Source organism: Siniperca chuatsi, linkage group LG7 (assembly GCF_020085105.1).
Source record: "Siniperca chuatsi isolate FFG_IHB_CAS linkage group LG7, ASM2008510v1, whole genome shotgun sequence".
Lineage (NCBI taxonomy): Eukaryota > Metazoa > Chordata > Actinopteri > Centrarchiformes > Sinipercidae > Siniperca > Siniperca chuatsi.
Window position 1 is genome coordinate 6,067,813 of NC_058048.1, and position 25,289 is coordinate 6,093,101.

The 25,289-nt window shown below is 39.8% G+C and overlaps 1 protein-coding gene across 4 annotated transcripts in view; it reads left to right on the forward strand.

Annotated features, from left to right (window-relative positions):
• Nucleotides 1-25,289, forward strand: part of clcn2c (chloride channel 2c) — a 195,072-nt gene that overhangs the window by 31,499 nt on the left and 138,284 nt on the right. The window lies entirely within an intron of this gene.

Consider the following 25,289-nt stretch of genomic DNA (forward strand, 5'->3'; position numbering starts at 1 on the left):
GCCTCCTTTTGAATTTCAAACATGTGCTGATATGTTCGGCATAAAAATGATTTCATCAAGTATTTATTTATGTATCAAAAAAATCTCAACTTTTCCAGCCGGTTTCCCTTTTCCACACACCGTCTTAGTCCGACCAGAATACACCATGATGGGCGGTAGCGAGTAGTGCGAAGGTTTTAAAAGTTGGAGTTTTATGAAATGACGTGCTGCTTGGTGCTTAATAATAAGCATAATTAAAAAAAGGAAAATTAGCTCTCCCTTAATAGATTTTTGAATGGAATGTTGCTTAATGATCTGTGCATTCAGAGCCGTGATTTGGCAAATGTTCTAACCTGTCTGCCATCATAAATTAAATACCTACTAAGTGTAAGAGGATGATGTCATCTTTTACACAAACAGTACTGTAGTCATTGGGGTTACTGTATGTGTCAGGACCTCAGTAAGTGTAGGCTGCATTGATATCATCAACCACCATCCAACAATAGATCAATTCATTGCTGTTCAGCAGCTTGGGTGCTGGGAAAAGCTGCTGTGTGCATGCATGATGTGTTGCAGGATGAGATGCATCTAACAGCTGTGCAGGTGTCCAGTGCTATGCCGGCTAATCTTTATGCAGGGCCCCCAAGTGTGAACAATGATTGAATTCATAAATTACTGTATGCCTCATAACCATTACATAAGGTCATTTTTTAGCTTACATAACAAGCAGGCAATTGTTGGGATTCATAGATGGTCTGTATGTGGTTTAGAAGATGAATCGGTTGAGGGAATGGCTCGACATTAGACCTGTTTTATACAGCAGGGGGCTCTCAAACATTTGCATGTCACAGGCCCTCAAACCGATACAAATCAGAGTCCATGGACACCCACTTAACAATTTTGTCCTTGGGATCTCCATAAGGACTGGTTTTTTTTGTTTTTTTTAAATTGATATTACTTAGGAGATAACAGTGGTGAGGGCCAAACAAATGATTTCATTCTTATACATTCTCAAATTGATATATTGAATTATAATTTAGAGAAATTACACTATTCATCGTTTAGATCCTCCTACAGGACCCCCTGAGGTTCCAAGATTTGAGGAGCATGGAGTTGCAGCGTGCCCCTCAGGATGATTAAGGGTGGGGTTTTGACAGTGAGAGTGTGTGTGTGTGTGTGTGAGAGAGCGAGAGAGTCTCTAGTTCCTGACAAACTTCTGTCAAGCCTAAAGAATCTGCTATTTGAAGAGACTAGTTACTAGTTTTATAGGCCAACTGGACCCATTCAGTGGCAGCGAGGCTTTAAATTAAAGAGCCACAACTGTAACACTTCTTTGGGCCTCTGTTTCCTTTTCTTGAAAAAGTTTCTTTGTATAGAGCCCCCCCCATCTGCCTCTCTGTGTGCTGTTAATCTCTCTCTGTGTGTGTGTGTGTGTGTGTTTGTGTGAGAGATTACACAACATGCGACCTGCTGATTCAGCGCTGGATGCTCTGTCACCCTGGCGGGGTCTCGTGCTCGGCCCTCCGGCTCTCTGAAAGGAACGTGCAAGCAGCGCTCTGCAAAAAATCCATCTGCGCCACCTTTTCTGTTAATCTCAGCTGGTTGGACGACGATTACATGAACACAATTGTGAAAGCATCTAAATAGAATCAAATAAAAATATCTACAGTGTGAGAATAGCCTCTTTTAACATAAATGAGTTCTCTCTCTGCCTCCCATCTCCTCGCCGTGGGTTGTAGTAACATGGTGTCTTTGTGTGATATTGGCAGTCATGGTGGTTGTGTGGGTTTGTTGTGGGCAGTGGATGCTCAAAGAGGCCAGTGTAGTTTGGCTGTGAGAGAGGCTTAAAGGCTGGCTACAGAAATGTTAGCAGGGCCAGGAGCAAGGAGCACATGCAAAATAAAACCAGCCTCCACATATTGTCGGTTAACATCAGACTGATGCATCAGTTTGTATAAAGCTGATTTTAGTTAATTTTTGCTAGAACCTGAAGTCAGATTTGTGCTTGTTTGTATAGGATATGATGGACACAATGCTGTTCCAGTATTGATGCAAAATGACATAAACTATGCATATGTTTGCCTATATACCTCTATGCTAAACTGCAAAGTCTGCTTAGATGCTACACAAGTATACACACATGTTTTTGTCATTATTTTCCAGGGTTTCAGTGTCCCATGATCATCTTAATACTGTTTCAGAGGCTTTTTCAAGATTAAAAGACGAAAGAATTTTTGGAATGATCACTTTTTGGCATTGAAACAAGTCACTTAAAGAGCCCCAAATACGAGGTACCATATAGACCTCTCTTCACTGTTAGAAGATCATCACAAATCACAGTCCTTTGCAGATTATGTAACTCAGAATCAGAATTTTAGCTACATATGTTGAAATTCAATATAATTTTTTCTGACAAGCAGAAAAAAATGGGAAAACAATAGCTAAACAGGTATCAGTTTTAGTGGGGATTTTAGGTGAGCATAAATTCACTGAAATGTGGACACAGGTGTGAGTATGTTTGCGTAACATAGTATCCTTATGTCACTAAATAATCACCGGACGGCACAGTCTTATTAGGTGTTGTACAGTAGCATCAACTGTGACCCAATCACAAGTGAGAGTGAGAGGCTAATATTTGACAGGGTTTTCCTAAGCAATGAAAAACTGCATAACTATATGCACACTATTAGAGGCATATTAGACGTACCAAACCAATACAAGTTGCATACAAAACCAAATGTTCCCTGCCAAAGAGTTTGCGAGGATTACATACAGTTGATCATTTTGTGGGCAACATTGACAATAATGCCTAACCCTGAGGTGACACTGCAGCCCAGGATGGTCTTTTTTTTTTCTGATTTATGTGGAATCACAGCACTCCAGCATCAGATTGAGCTAAGCGTCTTTGAGATTATGAGACATTTTGCAAAGTGGTGGTTGTGGATGTACAGTGTGTGTGTGTGTGTGTGTGTGTGTGTGGGAGCCTGGGGCATTGTTCTGTCCCTACGTCCTGCTCGTGTCATTACGCCCGTGATGTCCCCTCATTCCTGCGAGTCTTGATTCGTTGCATTTTATGTTCCTCCTCTTCATCCCATCCCTGGTGGACAGACAGCGGATTGTCACGCCTCCCCTTTTTATCTCGCTTGCTGGCTTTGATGGCTTGTTGTTTTTATTACCAGGCCATATCAATGTGCTGGGTAATGGTGTGTGTGTGTAAGGTGACATAGTCTGTCTGGAGGCTTATGACCAGATATCTTAGAGCTTGTGATGGTGTGTCAACATTGCTTGTGTCTTCGCTGCATGTTTTATGTGTTGTGTGTAGAGGATGTTAAGCAGCTCAGATAAGAGATAAGGTGACCAGCAAACACTGAGTCAAAGGATAATCACTGATTTTAATGTGTTTATTGGTGTTTCCCATTCTGACACTTAGAAGTTGTAAAAACATTTAATTCCATGTGTTACTTGTCTCTTGGCTGTGTCAGAAGCTGTATTACAACTCTTTACATGGCAGAAGTGTTCACTGTGACTTGTAGCAGTTGGTACAGGCTATTTCATGTGGAAGAAAGTTACGGTCAGGTAGGGCTGCACAATTAATTGAAATACTCTCGAAATCGCAATATGGCCAAGTGCAATGTCCAAATCGCAGAAGCTCCAATTATTTGATAAAGATGTGTGACAAAACAGCATTATAGTGGAGTGCTGTAGTGCTGCAGAGATGCCCTGGCCTACATGTCTTGTTCTCCAGATGTTTGTTCGGTACAGACCCCAATAAATGTCACCTCATCATGATTTTAATAGTTTTTTTTTTTTTTCAGTGAAAATGAAAATTGTGATGCAAAAATCATCATTCCCACTAATCGTGAATCATATTGCAATCGTAATATTTGTCAATAATTGCAATATGATTTTAACCATATTGTGCAGCCCTACAGTCAGGCATATTTTTCTGTCTGCAGGACTTCTGGTTTATGATTGGGAATGTGTTAATATTGAAATAATGACTGCAGACTTTTTGAACGAAGTAACGGGGAAGTGAATGTGTCAGAAGAATGGGAACTTAATCATTTTGTGAGTTCATATTTTGCCCTGTGTTTGTGTGCGTTGTGGCCATCTGTCTTGCTGTGGCACAGGGTAATTTGTAACCCTGTGTTATTCGCCTTGCTGTGGTAATAAGGCTTTATGTAGCTGCGGCTCTCTCCGTTTGATGTCTATTACAACCCTGCAGGTGTCTAGGGATAAGGGAAGCAACATACAGCCGATGTAGTCAGGCAAGCACAGCCATTTATTGTTCAGTGCACCGTCAGCAAACTACATTACATAAACACAGTCTGCTTCAATAGTTAAATACCAGAAAAAACTAAGCGGAAACCAGTGAGGCGATGCCTGAAGGGGGGAAGGGCTGCGAGTGGTGCCAAATCATAAAACAAACAAAAGCAAACACGCGTCCTAACCCTTACGACAGAACAACACTGACTCACTATAGCTAGAGTAGCCGAAAGTAACGAAACAAAAAACCTACCTGGCTGCGCTGATCTTATCTGTCAAAACCAAAAACATCTTATGGCAGAATCACTCCATAAACTAGTGTTACTAGACAGACCAATTACCTACGTGAGGTGAAACAATGAGTAGCTATAAGAAAAAACAGTCTAAACCGCCCACATCCCAAAGCCACAAAACTAGTGCCTCATACGAGTTAACATTACTCTATTCACACAAAGAAACGCAAGTTAGCATTACAGCTAACATCATACAAGTTAATCGTTTAACAGAAAGACAGAGACGGACTGCTCAAGTTAAATCACAGCCGCCCTGGCATTTTCACAAAGCGGCTTTTACACGCTAGAGTGATGGATTGGCAGCTGGAACCGATGCCGAGAACAGGGAAGACTGGTGCGCAAACACAGGTGGGCTGTCCGGAGGTGTGGCCAGGAGGGGAATACCTTAGGAGGAACGGATGATGTGTTGATCAGCCCTGATTGACAGATTGACAGTTAAAGACTGCACCACAGTAAAACAGTACAGCATGAGGATATAACAAACTGCCCCGGAGATTGTAACATTGTCGTAGTGGAATTTTCCCTTTTACTTCCCTCTCTACTCCTTTATTTCACTATCACTTCATCACGCCTTGTGGGTAAAGACTTATTTTTGCAAGACAGGTCAACAACTCCTTGACTCCTGCTTTTAGCGTGTGGAGACAGGGGTGCTTGCATAACATTTGTTCTGAACTAATTGTGAATAGGCTGGATTTTGCTGCAGTTAAGCATCAAAAGCCTCTAACAGTTATTTTTTTTTCTTTCTAACCCTTACAAATGATCAACCGTCACTTTTTTTATATTTTTGCCAAAATGACCTATCCACCCCTATTTACTTTCTGGACAAATAGCCATAATGGATTTCCTCAGTCGGGACTCTGTGTGGAGGGATCTTGAGGCAAAAAAATCAAGCTTGTAACTGATGAACTGTTCGTTATAACTGTGAATTTGGCAAACACTCCACAAGACAGAAGAAATGTTAACTATGTGGGTAAATCCAAAGTTGGAATGTGTTTGTGTGGCTTTGTTCTAAGATGCATTGATCACAGGCTGGCGTCGTGTTGATGATTAACTACCGAGAGATGGAGAGAGGGAACGAGGGAACGAGAGAATAAGCTCCATGGATAGATGATGTCAATAGATTAACAGATGAGCTAGCTTCAAGTGTTGAGGCGTGTCTCTTGATTAGTGCCATACAATCATTTCTTCCCCCTCTTGTCTCCTTCACAAATATGGATTACAAAGTAGACGGAAAACAGATCTAAGGCAAGCAGATGTTGATTCAGTGATATCCCTCAATAGTGCTAATTAATAGATTAGTACTCAGCAGTGCAAAGTCAGTATAGAGCAGAGTAGAACAGTACATAATGTCTGTAGGTAAATCTTATTCTGTCCAGTCAAAATGAAATGTCCACTGCACTGATGTTAGAGAACTGAAGACGTCATGATGCCAAAAATCAACTCTACTGTATAAATCTGCTACATACTTTCAACCATTTTCTAGATCGTACCATACTTTTTCAACAAATGTTACCACATTGTAGGCAGCCATTGGTACATATTCAGAGGAACTCCACGCAGCCTTTTTTCTTTTTTCTTTTTCTTTTTTGCAGTGTACACATAATCAGATTCTTGTTGGCATATGATTTTAACAGATTTTTCTACCTCTTCTGTATGTGTCTGCTTGGGTTTGAAAGTTCGGTTAAGCCGAATTCACTGGCCCCTCCCTAACCGTGACGAAATAGGTAATAAACACAATAAACAAACTTTTTAAATTATCATTATTACTGTATTTTATTTTTTAAAATAAAAATTACATCAATAGAAAAGTAAGCTGCAAATATTTGCCAGCTTTTCCGCTGTACTGGCTATCTTTTCAACAATGTGTGGACACACGCATCGATGCATGACTCCTCTGCAAACTCTGAACTGTCAGTCACAATCTGAAGACCCCCACACAGCAGAACGTGAGGCTCTGACACTAAATAGTTGATAATGAAAACATTTTTTTAAACAAACCAAATTGACATTTTCACTTCTTTTACACTTTTGCATCAATGTTGAATTTAAAACTTTACCTAGACATTTCTCGCAGTTTTAAACAAGGGATGATCATGAATATGTACAAGTACAATAGTACTTAAAAACTGATCATGTGTAAACTGAATAGGCAGAATAGTTAACAAGGTAAACATGCAAGATAAATGTAGATCCCTCTTTTTTTTTCTCAGAGATAGAAGAATAGAAGAATAAAATAAATAAGAGGAAAATGTTATTTTCACAAGAATGTCTTGACCAAAAACATTCACTTGTGTTTACTGTTGCCACCCAACATCTCACTTTTGGCTTTCTGTTTTCCCATCCATCAAAGGCCTGAAATGCAACAGAATTTATGCGATATTCTGCAGACATTCCTTTCCTTTTCACAATTTGTCATATTTTCAACGCACAAATGGGCAGAGGCTATTGTACAATAAGCCTTTCTTACTTTTGTTGCGATGGATATGAACAGATACATAAGAACTAAGTCAAAAGAAGGTAACCTAAGTTGAACGTGTCTGCCCCGGATGATCAAAATGTGGATATTGCTCATCTGTCGCCTTCAGTAATATTGTTGGATCACAGCAATTAAGCTTTGCGAGAAGCAGCAAGGAATCTTTTTTTGACCTGGGTTTCACCTCTCAGGCAACATACAAGTGGCCTGATCCTCCTGGTGGCGTCTGTTGGGACTGTTTGCAGCCTGAGAGAGACTGCAGACAATACTCAGGGCTGAAAAAAGTCCCACACACAGCCTCTGCATTTTCAGAGTAGAACAGTCATGTAATCTGAGTTTATTTCCAGAAAATTCTCTTAAAGACACTAGAACTAGTCATCAATCAAGATAATGCAGTGAAGGACAGTGCTCTATGAGATGGAAGTACAACATTTTATTGAGTTAAAAGCTTCATTGTTGACATTGGAAATAGTAGTTTAGTTTGAATTTGATTTATTATACAATATCTAAGTCTAAGGGAATTACTGGTTATAAGGGGTAATGTATTAATAATGCTGCATTTTTTGTATACTACCATTATTATGGAGCGCATGATAACCAATTTCAACCTCCTTGCGTCCCTCCTTGTTCAAACAGGTGAGCAGTCTTGACAAATACGGCAAAGTCACCTTGAGGTGGCTGTGTGTCATGATAAAACTACAAAGTCAGAGTTGACACATCAGAGGATGTTCAGTTCACTATCAGCTGTGGATGTGTGTGTCTGCTCTAAGATTTTCCATATTTAGAGCTGCTCTTACCTAAACACCTTTTTTTGACAAAGGTGATCTTGTTGATATATCAACTGCGTGTCACGAAAAAGATCCAGATGTAAGAATGAATCAACCTGTCACATTTACCTTGGCTGTTTAAAAAGGTTCCACTGTGTAGCCATCTTTTTAAATGCCCCTTTCTTTGTCTGAATGATGTCTGCACTATGCTGGTGATGCTTAAAGAGCTGCTCGAGTGTCTCTGCCTAATTGTTTACAAGGGTGTGTGTGTGTGTGTGTGTGTGTGTGTGTGTGTGTCTTTTGTCTGCCTAGAGAAAGTAGAAAACTCAGCAATCAATAACGGTGAGCTAAAGCGAGAGGGCTAGTGGCAGCAAAACTAGAGTCGAACTGTACTTTATTTTCTGTCCTAATGTATCATAACTTTGTATGCTCTCATATTAAATCACCTTTATTTCTCTTCTATGCCTTTTGCTCTGCTTTGCCACGTTATTTATACCTTGGAAGGATAGCCTTATCTTAATGTGCCACTCTGTTAAAATGAAATTTAGACTGCATTGAATATTGGTCTGGAACTCTAACCCTAATGGATTTTAGCATATATTCCACAAAACCTGCCTGTTTATGACCTCAAGCAATTTAACTAGTTTGACTTTCCATGTAGAGCTTTAGTGCCTTTTCAGAGGCTTTTTTTCATCCTGAAAAATACAGTATCTGGAAAATTCAATGAATTCTTATGATTTTTGTGGCACATGGTCAACTGAACTTGACTAGTGTCAAAGCAATTAGTCCAGTAATCAATTAGTTGATGGCCAGAAATTAATCAGCACAAACATTCTGATGTTGTGGTATCTCAAATGCAAGGAGTTGCTGCTTTTGTCTGTTTTATATCCTCTCTGGGTTTGGGACTGTTGTTCGGACAAAAAAAGCAATTTGAAGACGTCATCTTGAACTCTGGAAAATTGTGATGGACATTTTTCACACTTTTCTGCATTTTTATACAGACTACTATACTGTAATACTGGATTGTTTTTTTATATATATTTCTATATTTTATACACACACACACACAAAAACATCCTGTACACAGTGCCTCATATAGTGGGTGGCTGCAGGAATAAACTGCAGTGTGTTGCTCATGCAGATGTTTGTCACAGCAAAAAGGGGATATGGTGAGACGCTGATCCCTTCCTCTTCAGACCGGTTCTCACCCAGCGATCAGTACAGCTGTCTGTATCATCATCATGTTGTGGTTTGACAGGATGATCTCTGGTGTTGTCTGTCTTTATCTGCTGTCACTACTGATCTTCCTCATTGTGGTTGACTGCCTCAGTGTTTTTGCATCCATACTACATAATCAGCACATTTTCCACTGTTGAATACCAACGATGATTATTCACCAGTAGCCCTCTGTTCAGTCATGAGTGTCAGGAGGTCAACATTATGACACTATCAGACTTTATACATCATTTTTTTTTTTTTGGTTCCTAGTTGGGCTGTGGAGAGCTATATTCTCCCACAGCTGCACTTTTAATGCTTCAGTGAAAAATTTCGTAAATACCAAGCTATGCCGATGACACACCTGCGTTGATACAGAGCTGCTAATACCATAGAATCCTATGATAAACATGGATTCAGAGGGTTTTCCACCTAAATTACAAGAACCACCTTTTGGGTGACGGGTGGGTCAGGACACTTAATCTTTCGCATGAAAATAGTCAAAGGAAGCTATAATCAATTCCAAAAAATATTGTTTATGTACAAAAACATCAGTATGTGATTTAAAAATTCCACACTGCTTCAGTGTTGAACCAGGATTATCTTAAAGGTTGTCAAATTGACTTATTACTACTTTATGGGTGTTCACTGCTGTGGGACAATAAACAATTCAGATCAAGGGTATAATAATTGATGTAAGATATCTGACGTTAGTCATAGCCCTTTTGTATTACACTAACAAATGAGAAGGTTTTTGAAATTATAGAATCATATGTATGAAAACTAGGATGATTAAAAGACAGTGCACACCTTTATTTTACCAGGGCTCGTCAGTGTTCAAGTTTGATATTCTTCATTTTCTTAGTAAAATTCTAAGTTCATCTGAAGTTAGGTAACTGGACCAGAACGTACTGTAGCTCACATTTTTAATTCGGTACTAGGATACTAAGAATTAGTTAATTATTCTCGAAAACATGACACACAAAAGTGGCATTCTATTTATTGATGACTATTACGAATGACAAACTTCAAGAAAGTAATGTCTAACAAAGAGACCTACAGTAAAGTGTGACTGTTGCTATATAATGCTGTTGATAGCTCCAAGCTGTTGAGTTGATGAGCTTCAAATATTTATATCAAATAATTTGTATCACTAGTCTTTAGTAAGACAAATCTATCCCCAGGTATGCGTCTAATGTGCTTGTAATGGTCCTACATCACAGTGGACATCAAGTTCTGGATAACTGTTTCATTATTTATGTTGTAAACGGTGTCAAACATGGCGTTCCTCCACCTTTTTGTATCTTTTCTTGTGAAATCACTGGACCGTTCAACCCAGAGTTACAATGGCTCTCCCCCTCACCTGCCTGCTGTCTAATTGCTGTTAGTTTACCGTTGATGGAGTGTAATTAAACAGACGCTTGGCAGCATTTAGCCGCTGATAGAGTTGATCAGCGCTGCTCTTGGCAGCCGAGGCACAACGGTCCCCGTGCTGACAGATTGGAAGGCAAGATGGACACGCTAGTTATCAGCAGGCATTACAGCGTTCTAGCACACACACGTGTCCTTGTATACCACAGACACATTTTTCCACTAATAGGCACTTGGCCTTCTTCTTACATGCAGCTCTTGAGTGAGCACATGCAGACAGGTGTGAGATACACTCGCAACACATTTAACACATCGACCCTCGCACACATTGCAGATCCCACCTGTTTCTTTCTACCCTCTCTGAGCTCTGTCATAGTGACTCATGCTACTCGTCAAGTGATGAAGAGGGTTGAACTGGTGCTAGTGAAGCCTGGCCCTGAGCAACCAATCAGAGCATGGCGGATTAATTACATATTCTCTTCACCTCTTTCCTCTATTTCCATCTCTGTCTCTTGGTTTCACTGGATTTTATATAAATGTGAATTTATGGTGTTTTGTTAATGTCATGTCTGCAGTTTGCCTGCTCTGTGTGTGAGTGTGTGTGTCCTCTTTCTGAACTTCTCACCTCCGTTGTTGGTCTTTCTTTTCCCATCCTCTGACCACATCTTTGCAATCTTGCCTCGTGCTATCCAGCCCAGTCCAGACAAATTCACCTTTACTTTCTACTCCTGGATTATTTGGGACTAAGTGTGATTTGGCTGGACTCGCTGATAAGATGATTCTGATGTGGGGTTTCTGTTACAAGATCGCCATGTGTCTCTAGTCACAACTGAGCACCTTGTTGAGCATGTAAACAATGGATACTGAAATGTTTTAGGAAGGCCTTTATTATGTACAAAATTAGATTTTGATATTATCCAAGCAAACATTTAGGTAAGAAGAGATTATATACGACTTCCTGCACAAACATTACTATAACCTCTTTGTTTTTGCGCTATGTGTGTGCTGACTCAGCATATCCTGTAAACCAAAGAGAGTGAGGCACACTAAGACACGTAGAAAACATTAAAAACTGTAAAAATAACAGTGAAGGTATAATCGGCATCTACACTACATGTCTGAATTGCATATAATTGATGCAATGACTTGTTTGCATATTCTGCATGTTGGTCTGATGTTGTGCATTAATGCAAAAAGTTGCATGTTAATGAACAATATGTAAGTTTATTTTGAAACCGTGACTCCCTGATGTTCACATGATATTTTTACATTCAGTGTGATTTACACTTTCCAAGGATATCATTATCTCCGATCCATAAACCCACTTGCCTGAGAATCATCACATTTTTAATCACAACACAAGTTTTCTTCAGTACACACTTGTGTGAACATCCATGGATACATTGCAAACAGGCCTGCCTGCTGCTCCTCTCGCGGTCCCTTCTCCTCTGAGTGTCTCTGGGCTAGGTAGAGCGAACGGGCCGGGCGTCCACAGGGCAGGCTGCCGTACGCTGGCTCAAACACTGGTCCGGAGCTGGGTCCGGGTCCAGCCTGCCAGGGTGCAAGGCGAATAAGTGCTCAGTGTGTGTGTGTGTGTTTGTGTGTGGGGACAGCCCGTTGTATGTAGCTGCTAGCTGTAGGTGTGGTAGTGTGCCAATCACATGTAGCATTAAATCGAAAAATGCTTGCAGTGATTGGCATTGCCTGTTTTATTATTATTATTATTATTATTATTATTATTATTATTATTTATTTATTTTTTTAGATCTGGGTACAAAAAGGATTGAATGCAGGTATCATTTGACTGGAGACATTTCGATACTATTTGGTCCTGGGTTATTTCGGTCAATCCAGTCCTAGGCCCCACAGTGTCCGACTTTGAAAATCCGTGGTGTAGGCAAAACACGTCATATGTCAAGGGTCAACTGATTACAGTAGTAGCTGTAAATAGTGTTTGCAATGGCAATGCATACGACTGTACTACAGCTGTGCACAGTATGTGAGCCTTTGTTATAGATTAACAGCTGCTTATGAACAAAAAGCTATATTACACAATGATACTTCCATTGCAAATGTGTCATTTTATTAGCATTTCTAGTTTAATATCAATAGAGGTAGATGTCTGATGCCCATGAGGTGTAGAAATAAGATATGTACAGAATCTCTAAAGTACAAAGATTATGTAGTTTACAATATCCAAAGTCTTCTTTTGTTAGTTTTAGATTAAAAGTATGTCCGGTTGATATGCAAATATTTAAGTACAAAGGGAAAGATATGCATCTTGTGATGTTGGTGTTTTATTAACATTATTTTTATCAACCTTTTCTGGAACAGTACATCCACTGATTAGTGTTCACACACTTGATCAACCTTGTTAAGCAAAGCATTTCAGACTTTCCAGGCTTACGTGTTCATGAGTGCAACTGATTCTTATGCTCAGTCCTAATGTACTTATCTGACGTTAAGTGGAAAAGGATCTTAGGATGGAAGGGGTGTTTTTTTATTTGAGAGATGTGGCACGTCAGCACTTTATAACTATAATTCACTTCACTGATTTAGATTAGGGACTTTTGATACAAATAGTGCTTAATGTCAGTACTTTGCAATTCAGCACTACTACTCAATGTGTGTGTGTGTGTGTGTGTGTGTGTGTGTGTGTGTGTGTGCGCCATGACGATGTACTGACCAATCCCATCGCTGTTCTCGTCAGTTTCCCTCTCAAACTCTGTGCAGTCATTCCAGGAACCAGACCCACGACGTGTCTAACTCTGACAGATTAAGTTCAAGAGTTGGCCAACTCATTTTAACAGCTCAGCTATTAAAAGACCCCCTCTTACACACATCAACGAGCGATTTAAAAACACACACACACGCCTTCTGTCTCCTTATTCACTGAACAAGCACTGTCTTGTGTTCAAACATATAGCGTCATCTGTGTTTTATGTTATTGTTTAATGTTTAATGCTAATAGATGGTGGTGGTGCCAAGATATGTGTGTGTTTGTGTGAATCTTTAGCTATAACAGCTCTAATAGATTGTAAAATGGATTTTAAGAGACTTTCAGCTTAATTTCTTTATTTTTCTGGCATGTATAAAAAGAAAAGCTCTTACTGTGATGCTCCTGTTTAATTTAGCAGCACATTACAATGGGGCGTAACTCTGCTGTGGTCTTTAACTTATATCTGTGGTTTGCGACTCGCTCCGGCACCTACTTACACTGTTTCTGGATGTGGGTGCGACTTCTTTACTCTCTACGTCCAATGTAATTTTCCCTCCTTTTTTTTTTTTTTCTTCCCCTCTCCTACAACGTTTGTGCATTTGTTTCCTCACTGCTGTTGTTTTCTGTTTCTGCAAACAGATTCCACAACATTCTTTACCCCCTGGGAGAATGCCTGCGTGCCTTTGAACGCCCCTCTGCACACTCACCACAACATACGAAGTCTTCCTACACACACAAAACATGGGAGGACACACTCATTGCACCCATAAGCATGCGGACACACACATGCAGAAACGGTGCAACATAAAGCATCAAAGACGCACATTAAACACACACACGCCTACACTTTGTTTGAAGGTCTGCCCGTTGGGTCCCAGTTGCAGTGTGAGTGTGTGACTGGATTGTTAACTGGTTTCGTTCTGGAGTTATTCCACCTTTAACCCATCAATCTCCTCCCTCCCTCTCTCTCTTTCTCTTTCCTCGCCCACTTCTCCCTTTTTCTTCTCTTTTTTTTTATTAATAACTTTTCTTTCTGTATGGTTTTTCACTTATGTCAGCCACTCCATTCCACCACCAAACTGGGAACCCTGCCACCCCTTCTTTTATTTCTTAACACATTATCCTGAACAAATATCTGCTTTTGGTTGCGTATTCAAGTTAGCCTTCAGAGATCTGCATTTAGCAACCCAATTTTTATAATTTTTTTTCAAGTGATTTTTAAATGGTAATACTGGCGCAAGAGACATGAAAGTGAAAGTTTTATATGGTGATGTAATCTAGTATTGTGGCAAAAAAAAGTTGTGAAATAGATGTGTGGTTGTTATAACAAAGTAAATCTACACAGTTTGACCAACAAAGTTAGAAATATTGTGTGGCTGCAACTGACAATTATTTTCATGTTTGATTAATCTATTGATTTATATTTTGAATATTTTTTTTTAGTTTGTAAAATGTCAGAAAACCGTGACAAATTATGCTTCATAGTGAGCTCATTGTTTAGTTGTCCTGCGACTAGCAACTATCTGGTGAACATAGTGGAGCATTTAGCAGCTAAAGAGTCAGATATGTCCCTCAGGAGTTGGTAGAGACCAAAAACGGAGCTAAAAGAGAGAATACTGGACTGGCAGTCGCCAGGTGGCCACAAACACGACTCCAAATGAATGATAATGTTTCTCTGTAACTACTGGATGTCTAAATTAGCAACTGTTTGCTAACAAGTCAAGCTTAAAAGGTGATAATATTATGTCTGTGTTGTGTTTCACCTTGTTTCTGCTGCCAGAAAAAGAAATCAGCTATTGCAGGTTTAAAACTTTGCCTGGTGTTGTTGTAGCTCAGGCTCTATAGGCTCCTTCTGATGTGGATTTTTTTAAAGACAAACGTACAATAAACCAGTAGCTGATATTGAGTCGACCTTTAACATATCCAAACAAATAATATTTCCTCCAAAATTAGAAAGGCCTTTTAATAGGGGTGTAATAACACACAAAATTCACAGTTCGGTATGTACCTCGGTTTTGGGGTCACGGTGCAGTACGTTTTCGGTTTTACATTTTATTTTGAAAAATGTAAACCTTCAACAGTGGCTCATTGGCCATAATTTTTCCTGTAACAGTTAATGCACTCAAAAACTGGATTATTGTCAATAACAAAAAAAAAATAATACACACTGCTATATAGGGGTGTCACAATTCTCAAATTTTTTTTTTATTTTTCAGCACTGACCGCTATGCCATCGTTAGACTGTCGAGGACCGCCATCATTTTTATTTATTTTTTGGAATGTACCACACTAAGGCCATATGGTCAAATTTTAAATTCATTTAAAATTAATAACTAACTTATTTCAGTTGAGAACAATCTGTTCAACATAAAAATAAAAGTCACAGCTTGAGTTTCCTCACCTGTCAAAAGCCATCAGGATTAGAATTCCTAATCACCACTGTAGTTTTTCTGTCAACGATGCGTTCATTGGTCCGGCAGTGGCCATGGTGTCTCGAAGTGTAGCTGCAGGCTACCACTAAGCTACGCTGTGTCTTTGAATTGTTTTTATTATTTTTTTCTTTGGACACGCGTCGGATGTGCGCGAGGGGGCGGGGTTTGAGAGAAAAAAAAATACTGGGAGAATCGTCGAAGGTCGAAATCAAAAGCTCATTTTGATTTTAGATTTAGAATCAAAATCGTGACACCTCTGCTCCTATAGCATTAATTATTACTTTGGCACTGTCCAGTCTGTTTTTGTCTCGTTACGCTAATTGACACATTCAGGTGATGCCTTCCTAAATGTCATGTTTGAAGTGTTTCCACAGACATATCCGAATTCAGTTGAACGTCGACATACAGTTTGACACTAACATTGTGGTTTCCCGGTATCGCTGCCCATTTTCTCAGCAAAAATGAGCAACGATACCAGGAAACCGTAATGTTCCCATACAGTGGCTCTAAATGTCACGGGAGGATCCTCCAGCTCTGGTCTCTCATTTGTGTTAGCCATTCGGAGGCAGCAACACTACATGAGCTTGACTAACCGGGCTAAGCCGACTAACAAGGACCGTTTTGGTGAGTTTTATTTTGTTTCTGTCCAGTTTGAATGAAATGTGTTTCACGATGGTCTGAGATGCCTGTGCTCTAGTGCGACATTTAGTGGCAGTGAATGTCACATACAGCTCCTTTTTTATTTATTTATTTATTTTTTAAGAGAGCTCTTATCAGCCAGCAGGAACCTGTTTGAAGAGGTCTTACAGGGTAGGTAGTGTTTGCTAAGCAGCTAAGTGCAGGTAGCAGACATGCTGGTGTGTTCATTTCTCACAGAATCAAATCCTCTTTTCCGTTATAGTTCATGGTTATGCAAATAATCTCTGTAGCATTTCTTATGGTAATATATTCATTTGAATGAAGCATGTGCTTGTCATGTACAGTAATGTATTGATTTTCCTCGTAAATCTGTTTTTGGCACTTGCTGAATATGATCAAAAAGCCACAGTAAATCAGGTCAGACTAGCATAATGACTTGGACTATGTGTTCAGGGAGAAATACTGGAGGTAGATGTTAATGATATCTGACATGTATTAAAGGTCGAGAATAAGCAAATTGCTAACTTTAGCGGGCACTGTAGGAGACGCTGGCAACAATACGTCTGGTGCTAATGTTACTGCATAGTGTTATCATGTACCCATCTCTGACCTGACTGGCATACAAATATGTGTGTGTGTGTGTGTTATGTCAAGCCTTTTAGATAGCTTTGGCTTCAAGGATCAGAATCATCGAGTACAGGAGGGTGAGAACACATTTGGCATTCAAATCTGTGTTGAAAAGTGTTTGTGTGTGTGTGTGTGTGTGTGTGTGTATCCTCTATCTCACCCATTCACTCCTTGACCTCTCTTATATCTCATATCCAATACTGTCTCATGAGGCATTATTCAAATACTTAAACCCAGATAGCCCAAGCTTCCAACCTATTTATTTCATCTGATGGGGAGCGCTTCACACAGCCCGGCCCTGGAAGGCATACTGAATAAGTGTGAAATGTCTCACAGAATATCAACTGCTGCATCTTCTCCCCTCCAATATCTTCTACCCCCAAATCCCACACTGCTTAAATCACTTTGCAGACAAGAGAGATCCCGAGATGACAAAAAAGTGGAATTCTTTGCAAATACAATGGCTGGTATTTTCTCCTCTCAGCTATTTTCTAGAAAAGAGGAGTGGACTATTTTTCTGTTTTTGTCTTTTGTAGTCTTTTCATTTCTTTCATGACAGTTATCAGGCTTGCATAACTGCTTCTGCTCAAATGATTATGGACATTTTGTTGATGAAATAACTGTCTGTTCAAGTGTGTATTCTGTTGTGTAAACTAATTTACTTTAAATTAAAGTATCTCTAATACTTTACATGGGCTTAAAGCTGCAACAATACATTGATTAATTGATTAGTCGATTGAAAGAAAATTAATATGCAACAATTCTGATCGATTAATCGTTTATCATTTTTTCAAGCAAAAACACTGAACATTTGATTTGTTGGTTCTCAAATGTGAGAATGTGTTGCTTTTAAGTCTTACATTATAGTGAATTGAATATTTGGGGGTTTTGGACTGTTTGTCGGACAGAACAAGAAGTTTCATTATGATGATGACCTTGTGATGGACATTTGTCACTGTTTTCTTAATCAATTTTATTCAAGAAAATAATTAAATGACAGTGCAAGTAATTGTTAGTTGCAGCCCTACATGGGCTTGGTTTCCAACTATGTTGTGTGTTTGATTCCTCATGACTACAGGGTCTTAAAATGTACAGCTTTTGCTGTATTGCTTGTAGCCATAATCAGCCCTGGATCAATGATACCACACTGGCCAAACTAGTAGCCAAAAAGCAGGGGTTGTATCATTTTCGAGGACCAGACATTTAAACAACAAACTCTCAAATTAAACAACAAAATAGGTTTTTCCTTATTGCCCTTTAGAACGACACAAAAGCGTTTTCTGATCTGACGCCCCTGTCAGCAGGATGACATCATTTGTCTGTGCCTTTCAAAACAAAATCAGATTTATGATTTGATAACACTATGGTTAAAGTTTGGTTAGGTGTAGGCACAAAAACGACTTTGTTAGGTTTAGGGAAAAACCGTGGTTTGGGTTACAATTACTTCTTCACTAAGGTGAGAGGACCTTTGTCATGGTTACAATAACTTGGTGACTAAGGCTCATGGTCGAGAGAGAGTAACTGACATCACACAGACACTGTGAATATTTTACAAGCACAGACCAGGTAAAGCAACCGTGAACACACCTGGTTGTCATTTGGTACCATGTTGGTTCAATTCACTCCTTTTAACTCCACACGCGGCTCACCTGCTGTTGTGAAAACAGAATCACAGCCTGTATGTGTCAGTCCCTGTATCAGACAGCAAGAGAGAAACAGAAGAGGCGAGGCAAGCCTGTGTGTGTGTGTGTGTGTGTGTGAATATCTGAATGCCAGATATGGCTGAAGAAGAACAAAATGAAGACTTTGGAGTGGCCTAGTCAAAGTCCTGACCTGAATCCTATTGAGATGCTGTGGCATGACTTTAAAAGGGCAGTTCATGCTCGAAAACCCTCCAATGTGGCTGAATTACAACAATTCTGCAAAGATGAGTGGGCCAAAAGTCCTCCACAGCGCTGTAAAAGACTCATTGCAAGTTATCGCAAACGCTTGATTGCAGTTATTGCTGCTAAGGGTGGCCCAACCAGTTATTAGGTTTAGGGGGCAATCACTTTTTCACACAGGGCCATGTAGGTTTGGATTTTGTTTTTCATTTAAAAACTGCATTTTGTGTTTACTTGTGTTATCTTTGACTAATATTTAAATTAGTTTGATGATCTTAAACATTTAAGTGTGACAAACATGCAAAAAAAAAAAGAAATCAGGAAGGGGGCAAACACTTTTTCACACCACTGTATATCATTTGAATCCTTTTTAAGTTGTTTCTTTTAGTTAATTTAATTTGGGGAGTGGTTCATCTTGGTTGTGATGTATCTTCATCATGGTTTTTTTTTTTTATTACAGAAAAGACCATGCGACTCATCTAAGACACATGTAGAGACACATAACAGCCTCGATCTTGTACGTTTTTTCAAATTAGAAAAAGATGGATTTCTGGAGAATTTTATCCAAAATACAATGAATGCTGGTAAGTATGATTTATACTTCTAAGGCCTAACAACTTGTCATCCATATTTAGGCCAAAAAATACAAGTTGGCGTATCTACAGTGCATGTCTGTTATGTGTGTGTGCATGGATGCTGGTGTGAACAAGCAGCTTCTCCTCTTCCCTCAACACCTGACAGTGAAGTCATTCATCCATTTTTTCCTCCTCTCCTCCCCTGTTCTTCAGGGAAAGAGAGACCAGAGAAGACCAGTAGGAGGACCAGTCAGTCAGACAGACTGGTACTCGGGGTTTGTGGGCACCCATTTGAGTTGCAATGACACCTACACGGCCGCAGGCATGTTGGTGTAATGCACTCTCTCCTCAGTTTCACACGGGAGAGGGTTCATTATGGCAGAATGAGGACCATTGTGCTGGTTAGACTGCAGTGCCACCTGATGCCACCCTAGGGCGACCAGGCTAAGACATCTAACAAAAGATGGTGATTGAAAAGGTGAGGGTGAATGACACAGGTGGATGTAGGTACAAAAAGAGGAGAGCAGAGGAGAAGGATGACAAAATTGATTCCAATTGACTGATGCTGGCTGATGCATTTCATCAATATTCCATCCTTTTTTCTTAGAAATACAAACAGGAAATGCAGGGAGAGAAAAAGGGATACAACATACAAAAAAAGATCCTCGGTCATTACAGTTATATGGAATGCGTCTTAACCACTAGACCACTGGATGCCCCATTATTCATTACTTTTTTTAAGGTGGTAATCCACCTTGTCTGTTCACTATATTTGCCTACTAGAGCCCAACCAGTATGGCCAACAGATATTAAACTGTAAACTAAATAAATAGATTAAAGAAATTAAAATCGAATACAAATATAACAGTCAATATTCAATTTATACACAGACACTATACAAGAACAAATTATTTTTGCCAACTATGCCATTAGATTTGGTTAAGTTGTTGTGACACAGATGTGTCTTGATGCAGGATATTTTACAGTTAAGTATCAAAGATGATAGTTAACAGTTACTGTAAGATGAGAAACAGTCAGTTTCAATTACATTTATTACTGTTGCATGGCCTAGAACTGACATCATCTCACTCAAAGTTTCTGTATGACAAAATCTTGGGAGACTAAAACTGCAAGACCATCTTAGGTGAGTTAAATTATTCTTTCTGATGACATTTTTACGGGGAAAAAAAGTCAGAATGTAATGAGACAAAAGTTATAATATTACAGAATAATGATAATGAAACAGAGGTGCTCACTGGTGAAACACAAGATCAGATCCCCCATATTTCTCATTTTGGAACAAACGTTTTCATAACGTTACATTTTTCTCAAAATATTACTACGTGATTCTCGAAATCATTTTTTTTTTTCTCTAAAAGTGACCTCTGTCATGACACAGTCATGACACACAGGTTTAATAACTGACACCACTAAACATGTTGAGTAACTGACAGAATTTTTAAAAGGTAGACAAAATGATTTATGGTTATTAATACATGACCAGTTGAAATATTAGAAGCCTGTGACTATGAAGAGGAGTCATCATGCCAACCCAACTCTGCTCTGTACTTGTTCCACTCTCTCTGTCTCTCTCTGTGTGTTTATACTGTAGCAGAAATATCACTCCATGTTATTTTTACCGCAGGTGGGTGTCTGTTTTTTTTAAGTGTGTATGGCACCTACGGCTGTGCTCACTCGCCCATAGCCAGTCCTGTTCCCTGCGTCATGTGTTTATTCAGTTCCCAATCTCTGAGGTAGGACAGATATGAGTGTAGGAGGCATCTCAAATTGCCTTTCCTCTGTCTTTGTTCTTCCCTTCCATCTCTGTTTTCTCCCTGTCCAGGTGAGACATACCGAGTCCAAATAGCTGATATGAAGCTTTCCTTTTAGATTTTGGTGTGTGTGTGTGTGTGTGTGTGAGATGAAGTGGAAGAATGTTTGTATGAACATAGATCTTTTGTCAGACTGAAAGGAGTCTGTTGTGTTTGTGCATCTGCATCCAAATAACCCCCCTTTATGTTTGACTCTGTTGTTATGCAGTGGTAGTAATGCAGTGGTAATTAGCAGGTGTGTGTGCACCATATAGTGTGTATAATTCTATAGTATACGTGGTGTGTGTGATGTATTATTTGTAAAATGCCGACCGGGCCTTTGGGGCGCTTGATTGAATTTGATATGAGTGCTGCATTTTTTCCCCTTTGCTGCAATATATTCATGTTAAAGCTGGATCAATACATATTATTTTTTTAGCCCCCCCCCTCACCTTCTCTCACTTCCATCTCTCTCGTCCTCGCTCAGAAATGTGCATGTTGGCTCGTCCTACCACGTCCCGCTGCCAGTGTTGAGAGCTCACACACATCGACCTCACTCTAATAAGTTGGCCCAAGCCTCAGCAATTCTGCACCCCCTCCCTGGGAGTTAGAGAAAAAGAGGGAGGAAAACCTGTTGGGGGTTTAGCTCCCATAAAGTGCCGCAGGGCTATGCTATGGTGCACTGCACTAGGCTCAGTCATGTGAGAGCAGTGACTGATACACACCGACAGCTGCGTGGGATCTGCACGCACGCACACACACACACGCACGTGCGCGCGTTCAGCCACCGTCTGATACATTGTCTGGCTTCGCTGTACTGCAGTTTGAACACAAGCCGCGATATGAGGCGTAATATCACACAGACATACTGTACAATCTCAAATCCCACAACCTTGGAAGCACCTTGCTGATGATGCAATGTTTCTGTGTTCAGTGTGACACACACACACACACACACACACACACACTGATATGAATGTGGACATTGGTCACTGTATCACATACTGTAATGGCAGTGCATCAACTGATGGAGATTAACCAGTGTTAATATCTCACCGTTTGTACCCGTTCAGCAATTTCAGTTCAACACACAAAAAGAGAGGTTAACCTGGCAACACACACACACACTGCCTAACTCCTAACTGTGTGTTCAGACCGCCACTGGCGAGAGCTTGGAATTTCGCTCTGGCTGCCCTGCCAACAACACTGTAGAAAGATTCGTGGATGCTCTGACGTAGCTGAAATTGGTGGCAAAGTTCATTCAAATGCTTGGTAACAAAATACAAGCGCAGGACTTCTAAATTGCGATTGGTTGCCGCTGAACCGCGTCATAGCTCATTACCATAAAGTTAACCAGACTTCAACTTCCCTTGACGGCCACACTGTCCAAGATGTGCCACCGCGCATTAAGCATTAAAAACGGTCTTAAAACTTAAGTTTGGCTGTGTTAAACCTGCAGGTCCCTAATCAGGAATGCATTCACAGTAGTAGAAGTATTTTCCCTGTTAGCTGTTTAGGTGAAGTAACTGGTAAATTTGACATTAGATGATTTAGTGAAAGCACCAGAGCAATTCAGTTAAATTTTATTTATATAGCGCCAATTCATAACAGAAGTTATCTCATTGCACTTTTCCTATAGAGCACGTCTAGACCCAACAAATCCCACCATGAGCAAGCATTTGGCGACAGTGGCAATAAAAAAACTTCCTTTAAGAGGCAGAAACCTTGGACAGAACCAGACTCAATGGTGGGCGGCCATCCTCCGCTGCCGTGTTAGGTTGAGAGAGAGAGATTGTATTTTATTAATAGAATAGTAATTGTAGTGTTGATAATATTAATATAATTAATAATATTAGTAATAATAGGAATCACAGCTATAGGAATAATAATGGCAGTATTAGTAACAGAGCCAATAACAACAGCTGTAGTAGCAGTTGTCGAGCAGGAACATGGGGGCAGCAGGTGGCCCACAACCACAGATCCAGACTCTGCAGCTCCGGAGGCAGAAATACCTGCTGAAAGCGACAGAAGGAGAGAGGAGAGAAACGAGAAAGCACAGAACTACGGAAGAGAGAAGATGTCGAGTTAGTAACATGCAGTAATGGGATAAAAATGCATACAGATGGAGAGGGAGAGAAGGAAAGAGGTGCACCATGGGAAGTCTCCCGGCAGTCGAGGCCTATAGCAGCATAACTAAGGGATGGTTCAAGACTCACCCAAGCCAGCCCTAACTATAAGCTTTATCAAAGAGGAAAGTCTTAAGCCTACTCTTAAATGTGGAGATGGTGTCTGCCTCCCGAACCCAAATTGGGATTGGATTCAGATCCCAGCAGATCTTTTCATTGCTCTGCACTGGTCTGTAGCCGGGTTTCTATGCGTAAATTTAAACCAAATTTCCAGAAAATCTGCAAAAAATAAATGCATGTGCTTTGCCATCCAGTATTGTAATGTGAATAGTAGAAGTTGGGCTCATTGAGATAATTAGTGGTTGCCCTAATTCTCTAGTCAGTTGCCACTGCATGAGAAGAGGGCGCAACAAGATGACTTGATTAAAAGAGCGCCAGTCAAACCTCAAACAAACAAAAACAATGTAGAAAACATGATGGAAATATGGCTTTTACGTTAGTTTAATGTATTAATGTGGGGAAGGTTACAGTCTCCGCATCGCACCACACAGATCTGATGATTCGTCTCTTCAGTGGAGTGGATACTTTAGTGGATGTTTAAGTCACATGCTTCACGTACGTCATGATTTGTTTGCTAAGTCTGTTTCCATTGCACTTTTTCACATTTTGCTTTTATCAATACATCAACTTTTCCACTTCAGCCAAGCATAGAACCTTTTTGCAGTATTTAGAGTTTTATCGAGTTTCCGGCATTCCCACTCATAATAAAAACATGTGTGCATATTATGCTTCTGGGAACAGATGAGGCACCCATTTTTGTGGTGATTCAGTGTGATTATTATTTTTTTTTTTCTTTTTCTTTTCTTTTGTCAAGTGAGGCTTCAAGTGTGTCACCTTTTCTTGGTTCTCCAGATTTTAGCTAGATAACCATGAACAGTTGAGCTTATCTAATGGGATCTTAACATGGATTCTAGGGGTTGGACGATATGGATAAAATTCCCCATTAATCATGGTACGTGTCATTTTACATCAGATATCAGTATATATTGTGATATAGTAAAATTTCTGGAAAGTCAGTTAAGAAACAATTTATGGATACAATAATCAGCTACGTATAGCTATCTCTATAGTTTTTGGTTGATCCAGAGAACAAAATACCTGACAAATCTAGTTACTTCATCAGATTGATTCAAAAATCCAATACTCTGCTCAGTGATTTGCATCAATCTTCCCCAAAACCTTAATGGATTCATATGTGCAGATGACTTAACCCTAAATTGGACTCTGCATTGAACTTAAAACAGGAAATTCATTAGGCAGTTATTAGCTTTTGACTTGATAACAGTAGCATGTACAGGATGTTGTAATCTGAATGTGTGAGAAAGCAGACTATTAAAGTGTTGTATTATTTGTACTAAGTCACTGTGTATTTCTTGACCTCTGTATCAAACAAAACTACATGTATGTGTGTTTATCCATGTCTGTAGATCCTATATAGACTGAAAAGTGAAGTGAATTGCTCTGAAATATATTGTGTGTGTGTCGATACCCATCAGAGGTTGTTTTGTAGCTTCAAATGTAGTTTCAAAGCCTTATCATTGCTAAGCAGAGGCCATATAGTGTAGTAGCTGCTTTGAACTACCAACAGATCTGTTTCTAGCCACTGAACCTGCACCAGACGTATCACTGCACGGCCTCCTTCAGTTTAATCACCCTATTGACCATGCAGCAGCCCTGTCAACACTTCTGTTTCTCACACACACACACACACACACACACACACACACACACACACAGCTTTAAGCTGACAGAGTCCGTCTATGTCTCTGGCATACATCCTACAGCTTTGGAAATTTCTGTGGCGCAGTACTTGTAACATAAATTGTAATCCACTTTCTTTGCAGGTTATCTGCAGGTCGTGTCAGTCAGATCATAAAAAGATTCCATGCTGACAGGACAGAGAGGAGTGGATAATCTGTTATGTTAGTTTTAGATAAGATCAAAACATCTTATCATTGTAGAAGCTCGCAGGTGGATAATTGATGAATATGACATCAGAGTTGATTTTATTAGAAATCAACCTGTGCTGCGACACATAAGGCACATAAACTTG